Here is a 13,273-nt window from a genome sequence, read left to right on the forward strand (position 1 = left end):
ATCTGATGGTTATAGAAACTGAAAATCGTTTACAGGCCGACAAAACTGTCTACACGGTTTTTAGGGAGCCCACAACTAAGCCGAATGGAAGACACTTGGAGCCTGGTAAAGGGTATGTAGCTCTGAAAGAAAAACGAGAATCGCGCCACACTCCCACCACTCATTAGGTGTGTCTTTGAGTGATTTTCCCACACGCTCTTTAAGTCCATAAAGTGTCCAAACAAAACACAACTCTCACCTCAAAGCAAATAAGAGCTTGTTTTTAAGCCAACCGTATGCAAGCATGACACGGTCATACGGTATTTAGGACATCCTGACTCCAAAGAAGAAACACTTCATGGTTCTGGGACCGGGTGGGGCCAATGGCTTCGGGGACGCAGTGATTATAAGCCGCCAGAACATTTGGGGGACAGATAGAAAGTGGGGCAACCCGGCCAGTAGGTTAGCGTGTCACCTCCCCCACCCCCGGGTTACACGTAAAAACTCGTAAGAGAGGAGAAAAGTGCAAGCAAAAGGCAGGAAAATTCCCACGTTCTCACTGCGGAACTGTAGGGAAATGTTAGCTGTGCCCGCCCTTTGTGTCCTGCTTCTGGCTGCTCAGAGGGCAGCGGGTGGAAGAGAAGAAGAGGGAAGAATTAGGCAAAGCGGCCTTCCCAGGGCAGTTTTACTGGTCACGCTCAGTGTCTATAAGCGTGTATTTTGTGGTCGCTCTCTTTATACCTTCTGGCTCCCCGAGTTCTCGTTTTTCTGGTTGTGACTGAAAGAACTGAAGAAAATTCGGATTTTTGTGGGTTTGTTGGTAAATCTAGGTTTCTCTGGCCACTAGACGGCACTGCGGGACCGTTCAGATGACTTGCGCTCCGTTCTTCCCCCGCCTTTTGTATTTCAAAAAAATGGAATAATTATTGTTTTTGTGTTTTTCTATTTGACCATTTTTTTCCTCTCTTCCCTGTTCGGGCCTACCAACCCCAATCATTTTTGTCTTATCTTTATGAAATGTTTCCCGTCTAAACTCTCCTGCCGGTACTTTTATAGGTATTTTTTTCTACAAACTGAGTGAACTGAAGAAAATGTCGGATTTTTGTGTTAGGGTGTTCATAAATCTCGGTTTCTCTGACCACTAGATGGCAATGCAGTTCCATGCAGTTGGCTTCCTCTTGGCTCTCCCCCGCCCTTCGCACTTAAAAAAAGTGGAATGATTTTTGCTTTTCCTTTCTTTTATTGGAGCTGCTTTTTTTTTTTTTTTCTTTCCTGCTTGGGCCTACCAGGCCCAGTCTTTTGGATTTTATCTTTGTGAACTGTTTCCCCACCTAAAATCCCCTGCCTGTGCTTTTGTTTTTTCCACAAACTGGGTGCTCTAGGCACCCCATCTCCTCAGGTTGGGGTTCCTCAATCTTTCCTCAATTTGTGCTTTGTTCTAGGGACAGCTATTACCAAGTTATATCAGCTTGGGCCTCACTTGACTGCTTCCCATTTCTACAGAAGCATATGGATGAAAATCTCTACAGTGCCATTACTGCACGGTCGCCACTGATTAGATTTCATTACGATTGCTTCGCCTTTTTTCTTGTATACCGGTACGTTGAAAATACACGGACTTTATCACTTTGAAAGAGTGGACGATTTGTTTCTTCTAATGTGATAAAAGTCGTTTAATAACTGATATGAAGAACAGAAATAGACCTTAACTCCCCATCCCAATGACGTCAAGGTATCTTAAACTGTTGCTTTGCTTTCTTGCTAACCTTTTTTTTTTAAAAAAAAGTTTTTTATATCATACCAACAGAACATTGACTAACAATTCTGTCTCCCAGTTATCGTCTCTCTCTCATTAGGACGCATTGGTGCAGAGATGACTCAGGGGTAAAATTCTTTGAGCTGGCATGAGGACCATTGTGGCATGTGATCAAGTGGGGACATGACCACCTTATGTCTGAGGGGGGCTTGCATCGCATGAGGGAGGCACAGTCAGAGAGGAGTCTAGAGCAAGGAGAGGAAGTCCAAGTCTGAACATGGCCAGCAGAATGGACAGGGCCTTGAGGGGTTGGGGGAGCAAGAGGGGAGGACACAAAGAGAGCACACACACAAAAGAGGACAGAGAGAGGCCAAGAGAGTGATGGCCAAATGGCAGGGCTACATAGGAATGAGAAGGTGGGGAAAGACCGCTCATGAGCTGGAGAAGTTTAGGGCAGGGGTGGGGTGAGAAGAGCCAAGCTACTGAGGGATGCTGAGAGTCGGGCCAGCAGGCTCTGGTATGCTACTAGGCACCACAGACAGCCATGTGTGCGTTTTTTGTTTTTTTTTTTTTTTTTTTTTTTTTGTACTTGACAGCATGGATCTCTAGTTCCAGTGCTGGATGAGTGGAGAGAAAAGGGTCGGTGTGGGGCAATGCTACCAGTTGGTTAGCGGTCACCTGCCCCACCACCTGGCTACATGTAAAACTCATCAGAGAGAACAAAAGCGCAAGCAAAAGGCAGGAAAATGCCCACGATCTCACTGCAGACCTATAAGTCAAGCCTCTCCTCTACTTGCCAATCCAAAGACTTGTTGGCTGTGCCTCTCCTTTGTGTCCCACTTCAGCCTGCAGAGAGGGGCGAGGTGGACGGGTGGGGGAAAGAGACGATGGAGGAAGGACTAAAGCAAGGCGACTTTGCCAGAGCAGTTTCCCTGGTCACGCCTAGTGTCTATAATCGTGTATTTTGTGGTCGTTCTCGTTATACCTTTTGGCTCCCCGAGTTCTCGTTTTTCTGGCTGTGTCTGGACGAACTGAACAAAATGTCGGATTTTTTAGGGGAGTGTTGACAAATCTAGGTTTCCTTGGCCGCTAGATGGCACTGCGTCCCCGTTCAAGTGGCTTGCGCGCCATTCTTCCCCCGCCTTTCGTGCTTAAAAAAACTCGAATGATTCTGACTTCTGGTTTTATTTTGTTCTTTCTTTTTTTAAAATGAAATTTATTTATACTAGGAGTTAGGGCTGAAAATTACTTCCTGTAATAAGCAAACATTCTAACTTTACTAACTCTTTTTTTGTTTTGTTATTTTTCCATTTAATAATTTATACTTCCTCCCCCTCCTCCAATTTTCCTCTGGCTCCCCCACTCACCCCCCCACACACACACACCTCCTTAAGAGAGGGCAGGGTACCCTGTTCTGTGGAACTCCAAGGCCTTCCCCCCTCCATCAAGGCCTAGGAAGGTGTGCATCCAAACAGACTAGGGTGCCAAAAAGAACAAGCAGTAGAAACAGGTTCCAGTGCCATTATCGATGGCTTCTCAGGCCGCCCCAATTGTCAGCCACAGTCAGAGAGTCTGGTTTGATCACAGGCTTGTTCAATCCAGGTCCAGCTGGATTTGGTGAGCTCCTGTTAGTTCAGGAACACTGTCTCAGTGGGTGGACCTCATGGTCCTGACTTCCTTGCTCATCTTCTCCCTCCTTCTGTTCTTCAACTGGACCTTGGGGGCTCACTCCATTGCTCTGATGAGGGTCTCTGTCTCTATCTCCATCCGTTGATGCATGAAGATTCTAAGGTGATATTCGAGATAATCATCAGTGTGATGGTGGGGCAAGGCCATTTCAGGCACCCTCTACTCTGGTGCCCAAGGACCTAGCTGGGGACATCCCCATGAACACCTGGGATCCCCTCTAGAGCCCAGTCTCTTGCCAGTCCTAAAATGGCTCCCTTAATGTAGGTATCTTATTCCCTGCTTCTATATTCGCCCTTCCTCCATCTCCACCCTCCCACTCCCCCAAGCTCTCCCACACCGACCCTTTTCTCTCCACTCATCCAGCACTGGAACTAGAGATCCATGCTGTCAAGTCCAAAAAACCGCACACATGGCTATCTGTGGTGCCTAGTAGCATACCAGAGCCTGCTGACCCGACTCTCAGCATCCCTCAGTAGCTTGGCTCTTCTCACCCCACCCCTGCCCTAAACTTCTCCAGCTCATGAGCGGTCTTTCCCCACCTTCTCATTCCTATGTAGCCCTGCCATTTGGCCATCACTCTCTTGGCCTCTCTCTGTCCTCTTTTGTGTGTGTGCTCTCTTTGTGTCCTCCCCTCTTGCTCCCCCAACCCCTCAAGGCCCTGTCCATTCTGCTGGCCATGTTCAGACTTGGACTTCCTCTCCTTGCTCTAGACTCCTCTCTGACTGTGCCTCCCTCATGCGATGCAAGCCCCCCTCAGACATAAGGTGGTCATGTCCCCACTTGATCACATGCCACAATGGTCCTCATGCCAGCTCAAAGAATTTTACCCCTGAGTCATCTCTGCACCAATGCGTCCTAATGAGAGAGAGACGATAACTGGGAGACAGAATTGTTAGTCAATGTTCTGTTGGTATGATATAAAAAACTTTTTTTTTTTTTTAAAAAAAAAAGGTTAGCAAGAAAGCAAAGCAACAGTTTAAGATACCTTGACGTCATTGGGATGGGAAGGTAAGGTCTATTTCTGTTCTTCATATCAGTTATTAAACGATTTTTATCACATTAGAAGAAACAAATTGTCCACTCTTTCAAAGTGATAAAGTCCGTGTATTTTCAATGTACCGATACACAAGAAAAAAAGCGAAGCAATCGTAATGAAATCTAATCAGTGGCGACCGTGCAGCAATCGTAATGAAATCTAATCAGTGGCGACCGTGCAGTGATGGCACGGTAGGGATTTTGATCCATATGCTTCTGTAGAAATGGGAAGCAGTCAAGTGAGGCCCACGCTGATATAACTTGGTAAGAGCTGTCCCTAGAACAAAGCACAAATTGAGGAAAGATTGAGGAGCCCCAACCTGAGGAGATGGGGTGCCTAGAGCACCCAGTTTGTGGAAAAAACAAAAGCACAGGCAGGGGATTTTAGGTGGGGGAAACAGTTCACAAAGATAAAATCCAAAAGACTGGGCCTGGTAGGCCCAAGCAGGAAAGAAAAGAAAGAATCAATCAACTTTTTTTAAGTGCAAAGGGCGGGGGAGAGCCAAGAGGAAGCCCACTGCATGGAGCTGCATTGCCATCTAGTGGTCAGAGAAACCGAGATTTACGAACACCCTAACACAAAAATCCGACATTTTCTTCATTTCACTCAGTTTGTAGAAAAAAATACCTATAAAAGTACAGGCAGGAAAGTTTAGACGGGAAACATTTCATAAAGATAAGACAAAAATGATTGGGGTTGGTAGGCCCGAACAGGGAAGAGAGGAAAAAAATGGTCAAATAAAAAAACACAAAACAATAATTATTCCATTTTTTTTAAAATACGAAAGGCGGGGGAAGAACGGAGCGCAAGTCATCTGAACGGTCCCGCAGTGCCGTCTAGTGGCCAGAGAAACCTGGATTTACCAACAAGCCCACAAAAATCCGAATTTTCTTCAGTTCTTTTAGTAACAACCAGAAACACGAGAACTCGGGGAGCCAGAAGGTATAAAGAGAGCGACCACAAAATACACGCTTATAGACACTGAGCGTGACCAGGAAAACTGCCCTGGGAAGGCCGCTTTGCCTAGTTCTTCCCTCTTCTTCTCTTCCACCCGCTGCCCTCTGAGCAGCCAGAAGCAGGACACAAAGGGCAGGCACAGCTAACATTTCCCTACAGTTCCGCAGTGAGAACGTGGGAATTTTCCTGCCTTTTGCTTGCACTTTTCTCCTCTCTTACGAGTTTTTACGTGTAACCCGGGGGTGGGGGAGGTGACACGCTAACCTACTGGCCGAGTTGCCCCACTTTCTATCTGTCCCCCAAATGTTCTGGCGGCTTATAATCACTGCGTCCCCGAAGCCATTGGCCCCACCCGGTCCCAGAACTGTGAAGTGTTTCTTCTTTGGAGTCAGGATGCCCTAAATACCGTATGACCGTGTCATGCTTGCATACGGTTGGCTTAAAAACAAGCTCTTATTTGCTTTGAGGTGAGAGTTGTGTTTTGTTTGGACACTTTATGGACTTAAAGAGCGTGTGGGAAAATCACTCAAAGACACACCTAATGAGTGGTGGGAGTGTGGCGCGATTCTCGTTTTTCTTTCAGAGCTACATACCCTTTACAAGGCTCCAAGTGTCTTCCATTCGGCTTAGTTGTGGGCTCCCTAAAAACCGTGTAGACAGTTTTGTCGGCCTGTAAACGATTTTCAGTTTCTCTGACCATCAGATGGCAGTGTGGGACAGCGTAACAATACACTCTCCTCTTCCCCCGCCCTTTGTGTTTGCAAAAACTGTGGAGCTGTTTTATCTGAACCAACTTGAAACCGAGGCTAGAATAAACCAAGTTCTGCTCAGTTTGTAGAAACTTTTTGCTTTTCATATTGGCTATTTTTCCTATGGGGCGACCTAGGAACCCTAGCTATACATTTTCTGTCCCGTGTGGAAATTAGATTTAATTATACCTACATATACATTTTTACACACTTGTGTGCCTGTCATGGAAGTATAAGGGGGGTCTATGAAAGACCAGGTATTATGTAGGTGTAAAGGGGTGAGGGGAGGGTGAAGGAGTTGCTAATGAAATACACACACACACACACACACACACACACCTATAAATACACATATATCAATACAGCCTGCTGAGTTCAGTGTTGCTCAAATGTATGTTTTTAAGAATGATCATTTGGTATTGTGTAGAGAATTAGGGTGCGGGAGCATATCAGTGGGAAAGACAGCTATAGGACACTGTTTAGTCCATCTTGGGTGTGGCAATTTTCCACCTCCCTGGGGAGAGTTCCTTGTGCAGCATCTAGGTATATAAGGGTTTTCCTAAGCTTGAATAATTGGCAATCAGCTGATCTCCTTTGAAATGACCTAGGTCTCTTGTGTATTCTTTCAATCTCCAGCCCCTTGCCCGGCTCACATATGGTACAATGTACTGTACTGAGAGAATAATTCAGGCGTTACAGTTGGAGTCCCACCAGCGAGATCAGGAGTTACAGTTGAAAACCGATCAGTGAGTTCAGGGAGTAGGGGACCCCTGAGAGATCACCCTCAGATGCTGGCCAGCATGTAAGAAATTGATTGGTGAGGGTGAATTGAAAATGGGTGCTAATAATTCAATAATGATGGACCAACTGATTGACGGACCAATTGATAGTTCTTTTAGAGAAGCAAGGCAAGGAAGGAAACGACTGGTATTAAAACTAGACAGTATAAGAGATCTTTAAGACAGTTATTTTTTTGTGTAAAGTAGTTTATTGCCTAATTTTTTAGAGAGTTTAGTCTCTGCTTTCTACAAGCAGGGGGATTTAATATTTCTGATTGGGAGCAAGTAAAAGTAAAAAAGCAATTAGAGTATTTGACCAAAACCATAGAGGAGATTCAAGATATAGAATCCGTGAGTTCTATTAAAAGTTTTGAGGAGCAGAAAGTTAAGAGTACTAAAAGGGATACAGAAGAAAAGAAATTTTAGAAAAGGAGATTGCACTGGTAAAAAGAAGTTCGGAAAAAAAGAAAGGAAGGGAGCAAACAGATGTCTCCACGAGACCTCTGCCACAAAATCAATTCCTTGCCGCTTCAAATCCTTTTGCTGCTGCTTCCACCCTTATAGACTTAGAGGTAAAAGTTCAAGAGATTGAACACAAACTAAATAATCTAAGTAGAGAAAGGCAAAATTATCCTGCTGTGTAAGTTCTTGATCTGCAAGGACAGAGGATCAGGCTGCACAACCCTCTGGCCTTTAAGGATATTAAGCAACTAAAAGAAGCAGTTATGGCCTATGAAACTCAGGCTCCCTTCACTGTGGCTTTAATGGAATCCTTTGCAGAACTCAACCTTATACCCAGCGACTGGATGCAGCTTTGCAGGTCTTGTCTTTCTGGGGGAGATTATTTGTTATGGAGAGGCGAAATGCAGAAAAATTGCAAAAAGACCACACTGTGTAACGCCACTACGGGTTTTCCCATCATAACCTTGATGTGTTAACTGGTGCAGCTGTGTTATGCTGGCTTAGCAGCACAGATTACGTATGACCCTGCTGTTTATGCTCAGATAGCTGCCATGGATGTTAAAGCTTGGAAAACTTTACCTAACAAAAGAGCAGGGGAAGAACTGTCTAAGGTCCTTCAAGGACTTCCAGAACCTTATTCTGAGTTTGTTGACCACCTGTTACAGCTGGGAGGTTGCATTTTAGGGGATGTGGACTCAGCTATGCCTGTCATAAACCAATTGGTCTATGAAATGCTAACAAGTACTGTCAAGTGGCTCTATGCCCCCATAGAAATAAGAGCTTAAATAAATGAATTTATTTGGTTATACAGATGGAGCTAGGTCAAGATGGAGCTAGGTCAAAAAATTTTTTTCATTGTGGAAGATGGGGACATATCAAAAAGAATTGCCCTGTGGGTAAAGGGATAGTTAATTAGCCCAGGAAAAAAAAAGCCAGGTGTGGTGGCACAAGCCTTTAATCCCAGCACTTGGGGAGACAGAGATTGGCAAATCTCTGTGAGTTCAAGGCCAGCCTGATCTACAAAATAAGTTCGAGAAATAGCTAAATGCAGGACACAAGGTGCCATCCACTTCTCCCTGGAATACTCCTATCTTTGTTATTAAAAAAAAGAAGTCTGGTGAATGGAGGCTGCTGCAAGATCTTAGAGCAGTAAATGATTGTATGGAAATAAAGGGGGCAAGTCAACCTGGGTTGCCTCAGCCTGTGGGTATTCCTGCAGGATGCTATCTTTTAGTTATTGATCTGAAAGATTGTTTTTTCACCATTCCTTTACCCTAGCGATACATCAGCGGTCCCTTCCCCACCAGAAGGAAGCTGCCGGGCATGGCCTAGGACTGGCTGATTCTGCACTTGCACAGCGATGGCAGTGAGGTCACTGCCAGTCTCCTTAATGGTTTCCTGGATGTTGCTTCCACATCATTTACCTATAGGCCAAGACATAGAGCTGGAGCCGCCAGATGGCCCTGGTCGCCAATGTTCAAGCCTAGAGCCAAGTCTCCAGGACGCGCTCCTCCTACTCAGTCCAGCCTTGAATAACTGTCTTCCTCAAAGCCCTTACCCCTCTGATCATGAAGTCTTTTGGGATGATTTTACCTGTACCCTAAAAACACTGGGGGGAAAATCAGATCATTTACCAAAAGAAGGTATATTTTGAACAATATTGCACACAAATAATCTGATTTTTTTTCTTTTTCTTTCCTTTTTGTATGTTTTGTGTGTGCTTGAGCCAGGGTCTCCTGTAATCTAAGCTTGTCCCGAATTTGTAATTTCAGCTCTTTAGTATGCCAATCAGGTGTCTTAGGCAGGCAAGGGAAAACAGTGACACACCTTTACATAGTTACTCAAATATCCCACAGCAGTTCGAACACAAGCATTAATACACATCCATTTGAAAGTAACATGACTATCATTATTTTTCATATTTGAGATAGTGTATTGTTCAATATTGAATTCTGAAATTATGTTGTGTGACATTAGGTATTTAACATTTTTTGGAAATTCAAATTTGCCGGTCGTCCAGAATATGTATTGTGGTAGTTTGACTAAGAACGGCCCCCATAGGCTCATATATTTGAATGCTTATTCATGGGAGGTGGCACTACTTGAGAAGGATCAGGAGGTGTGGCCTTGTTGAAGGAAGTGTCACTAGGGTGGACCATGCTAGGCCCAGTGTCTTTCTGTCTCTTTGCCTGTGGATCAGGATGCAGCTAGTGCTGCAGCTCCATGCATGCAGCCAGGCTTCCTGCTATGATGACAATGGACTGATCCTCTGAAACTGTAAGCCAACCTCAATTAAGTGCTTGCTTTTTTGCCCATTGTGTTTCTTCACAGCAATATAACAACGACTATGCCATATATCTTCTGTATCATGTTTAAGTATTCTTGCATTTCTAAAATGTAAAAAAGCAATTCTGCAACTCTTTTTTTTTCTTTCCTTCTTTTTAGACAAAATCTCTATATGTAGTCCTGCCTATCCTGGAGCTCACCATGCACACCAGGCTGGCCTCTGTCTCTTGAGTGCTGGAATTAAAGGCTAGTCACCATGCCCGGTACTCTATAACACTTCCGCAGACCATTTCCCATACTTTGGATACCCTGCCTTATGTAGAGACGTTAGGCTGCCGACCCTCTAGCTGCTCTCCCCTCTAACCCAGGCCACACTTGCCATAGCCTTTCTCCCAGCACAGCTACAGAGAGTGGCTGTGACCTTGCACCTCTGATGGGACAATTTCCCTCCCCCAGACAGCTGCAAACTAAGCAGAAAAGCAAGGCCTCTGTGGATTCTTTCCTGGTGCCCATTTCCCCAATAATACCCAGGCTCAAAGTGGCCTTGAATTAAAGCCCTACTTATCAGATGCCTTGCTTACTGTCATAACTTACGGCACACATGTTAGGTCACATGGCACAAAAATATTCTCTCCCCAACCCAAAACCAACAGGAGGAAGACCATCTCACACATGCAAGCTTTGCTGTGCCTTTGGCACTGTGGTGCCTTGTCTTGGATAGGTCTCAACAAACCGTCAACTCTAAGATTTCAAGAATGTGCTGAGCAGATGGATCCCCTTTTGGAAAGTACCGAGAGGTGGAAATGTGAGTCCGCCTCTTGTCCATGTGTCCCGCTGTTTCTTTCTCTTCAGAAGCTCCTCAGCTTTGATGCTTCGAAGCACATACTCAGTCGTAGCCATGTGACTTTTTATTAGACAAGGATGAGAACTTTGGAATCCTAATTTTAAAGTGAGTTTAGGAGTTCTAACGCTGCAATAAAGTAATATAACCTACAATGCCAGTAGGAATTACATATAGACTAAAGCCTGATATGCTATCTGGTAAAGTTATGTCGTTAAAAAAAATTCATTCACGCAGAAGTGAATACAAGGACTCAAATGTTCCCAGCGGTTAGTTTCCAGCGACTCTGCCTGTAGTCCAAATGCTTCTAGGTGGTTCAGGTCAGACACAGGTCACGCCATGTAATAAGGTGGCAGCAATGACTTAGCTTTATCTTTTATTCACTCATTTAGTTCAGGTTTGAGACAAGGTTCTGGCTGGCTTGGAACTTGCCATGTAGACCTAGTTGGCCTCATATTCCCAGAAATCCACCTGCCTTTGCTTACGAGTGCTGGGGTTAAAAGCATATGCCACCACACTCAGTTAAGTAATTAGTTTTAAAAAGATGGAATTTTTGCTTACAAATAATCTCTTAAGACTTGCTTTAGTAACTCACGCCACTGCAGACCTGCCTATGCTTAGATATGTTCCTTCTGGGCATGCTACACTCCTAAGGAAGGACAGGTTTACTAATTTCTTTTAATTGCGTTTTCCTTTCCTATCTGGAACAGTCAGTAGAGGAGACTCAAGGGAGCATGTAGGCCAGAGGATTTCATACAGTTGACATAAAACCACAGCTCCCATTCTAAAGAGAACAGGAGACAGTTTCTTCTGGAGCCATTCTGCTATCTGATGACATTCTTAGCTCTGGGATTGGCAGAAGGCTGTGCTCTGCTAACTTAATAGCTCCGAAGAGGTTTTATTTATTATTGTAAGATACTAGTTCTTAGTTAATAGCTTCTAAGAGGTTTTTATTTATTATTACAGAATATTAGTGCCAAAATTAATAGCTTCTAAGAGATTTTTATTCATTATCATGAGGTGTTCATTCAGATACAGAGTGGGGCCAGGAAGCCTAAAACTAGGCCATGATAAAGCAACTAGCCTCTGACCCTGCAAAATTCTAATCTCTTCATAATAGTGAAATTCTAAGTGGTCCACCAGTCTCTGCAGACATAAACACAACTAGACATAGCTTCTTTTTATGAATTTTCACCACGATACTCTTTGTTTAAATAAAAGAGACTTTGGAGAAAAATGTGCAGTGCAAGCCGAGTTACTAGGCCCGACACAGGGATCTCTGCCCTCTGGATGCTACTTCATCTGGCTTCTAGTATTACAGTTCAGGAAACAGCCTGCCCAGAGAACAAAGGGATTCCAGGGAAATAACAAAGGCTACAATAGCTATGACTGGTAGAAAAGTTCCCTTGAGCCCTGACCTCAAGATTGGCGTCTCCATTATAAAACCCTATGAGAAGTAAACACTAATAAACTGCACATCCAAATAAAAGTCCTGATGCTAAATCAACTGTCAGGAAGAATTCGTTGCGATTGCCAAACTTGGTGCTACACGGCCTGTAATCCCAGCAGCCTGGAGGTGGAGGCATAAGGATCAGGAGTTCAGATTTGGCTTTGGAGAAATTGCAAATTCGGGAAGAGCTTACATTACAGGAGACCCTGGCTCAATTACACAAAACATACAAAAAGAAAAGAAAAAGAAAAAAAATCAGATTATTTGTGTACAATACTGTTCAAAATATACCTTCTTTTGGTAAATGATGTGATTTTTTTTCCCTCAGTGTTTTTAGGGCACAGGTAAAATCATCCCAAAAGACTTCATGATCAGAGGGGTAAGGGCTTTGAGGAAGACAGTTATTCAAGACTGGACCGAGTAGGAGGAGCGCGTCCTGGAGACTTGGCTCTAGGATTGAACATTGGGCGACGGGGGCTATCTGGCGGCTCCAGCTCTATGCCTTAGCCTTATAGGTAAACGACGTGGAAGCAACATCCAGGAAACCATTAAGGAGACTGGCAGCGACCTCATTGTCATAACTGCGCAAGCGCAAAATCAGCCAATCCTAGGCCATGCCCGGCAGCTTCCTTCCGGTGGGGAAGGGACCGCTGATGTATTGCTAGGGCAAGGATGGGTGTCCAGGCTTTCGTCGCGGAGAGGCTTCGCCGCGCTCTCCTAGGCAAGTACGTGTGACTTCGGCGTTCTTTTCCATTCCGACTACGTTCCCCAGCTTCATTTCTACAGCTGTTCACCGCAAAGCAACAGAAAATATTTCCGTCCTGTGTGGTGAGTCTCAGTTTCTATGGCCGCTAGATGGCAGTGTTATCGCGCTATTGTTACCCTTACTGCTCTACCCCGCCCTTTGTGCTTAAAAAAAAGGTTTTCTAAATTATGCTTCCTCCACTAGGTCCTCTTTTGCTTGCCATTGGATGAATCTTTGGTATTCCAGTAAGAGCCCCCCTCCCCCCCGTGATGAATCTTTGCTATTAGAGTAAGCTTTTTTTTTTTTTTTTTTTTTTTTTTTTTTTTTTTTTTTCTGTTGGACAGCCTAGAAACCCCAGCTATTTGTATTTTGGCTTCTCCTAAAGTCATTCTTCCCTTTAACTTGCCATTGGATTTAAGGATCTTTACAAACAGCCTTGTTCTTTCATTTACCTGATTACAGAGGGTAGTAGGAAAAACAATTCTTACCCACGATCAACCAGTGCTCACCATTTATAGTTTATGATACCTGATTGAGGATTTTT

General features: G+C 44.4%; 1 protein-coding gene across 2 annotated transcripts in view; it reads left to right on the forward strand.

The window, feature by feature from the left end:
- Positions 1-12,692: 12,692 nt before the first annotated feature.
- The window catches only part of LOC130867375 (protein FAM156A/FAM156B-like), a 138,219-nt gene continuing 137,638 nt past the window's right edge, over positions 12,693-13,273 (forward strand). Inside the window, exon 1 of one of the 2 annotated variants that reach the window (XM_057759271.1) lies at positions 12,693-12,812. The gene's annotated coding sequence lies outside the window, so the exon portion shown is untranslated. The remainder of the gene's footprint in view (positions 12,813-13,273) is intronic. The other variant, XM_057759270.1, reaches the window with a different exon arrangement.

The sequence above is a fragment of the Chionomys nivalis genome, chromosome X (genome assembly GCF_950005125.1).
Source record: "Chionomys nivalis chromosome X, mChiNiv1.1, whole genome shotgun sequence".
In the NCBI taxonomy this organism is placed as follows: Eukaryota; Metazoa; Chordata; class Mammalia; order Rodentia; family Cricetidae; genus Chionomys; species Chionomys nivalis.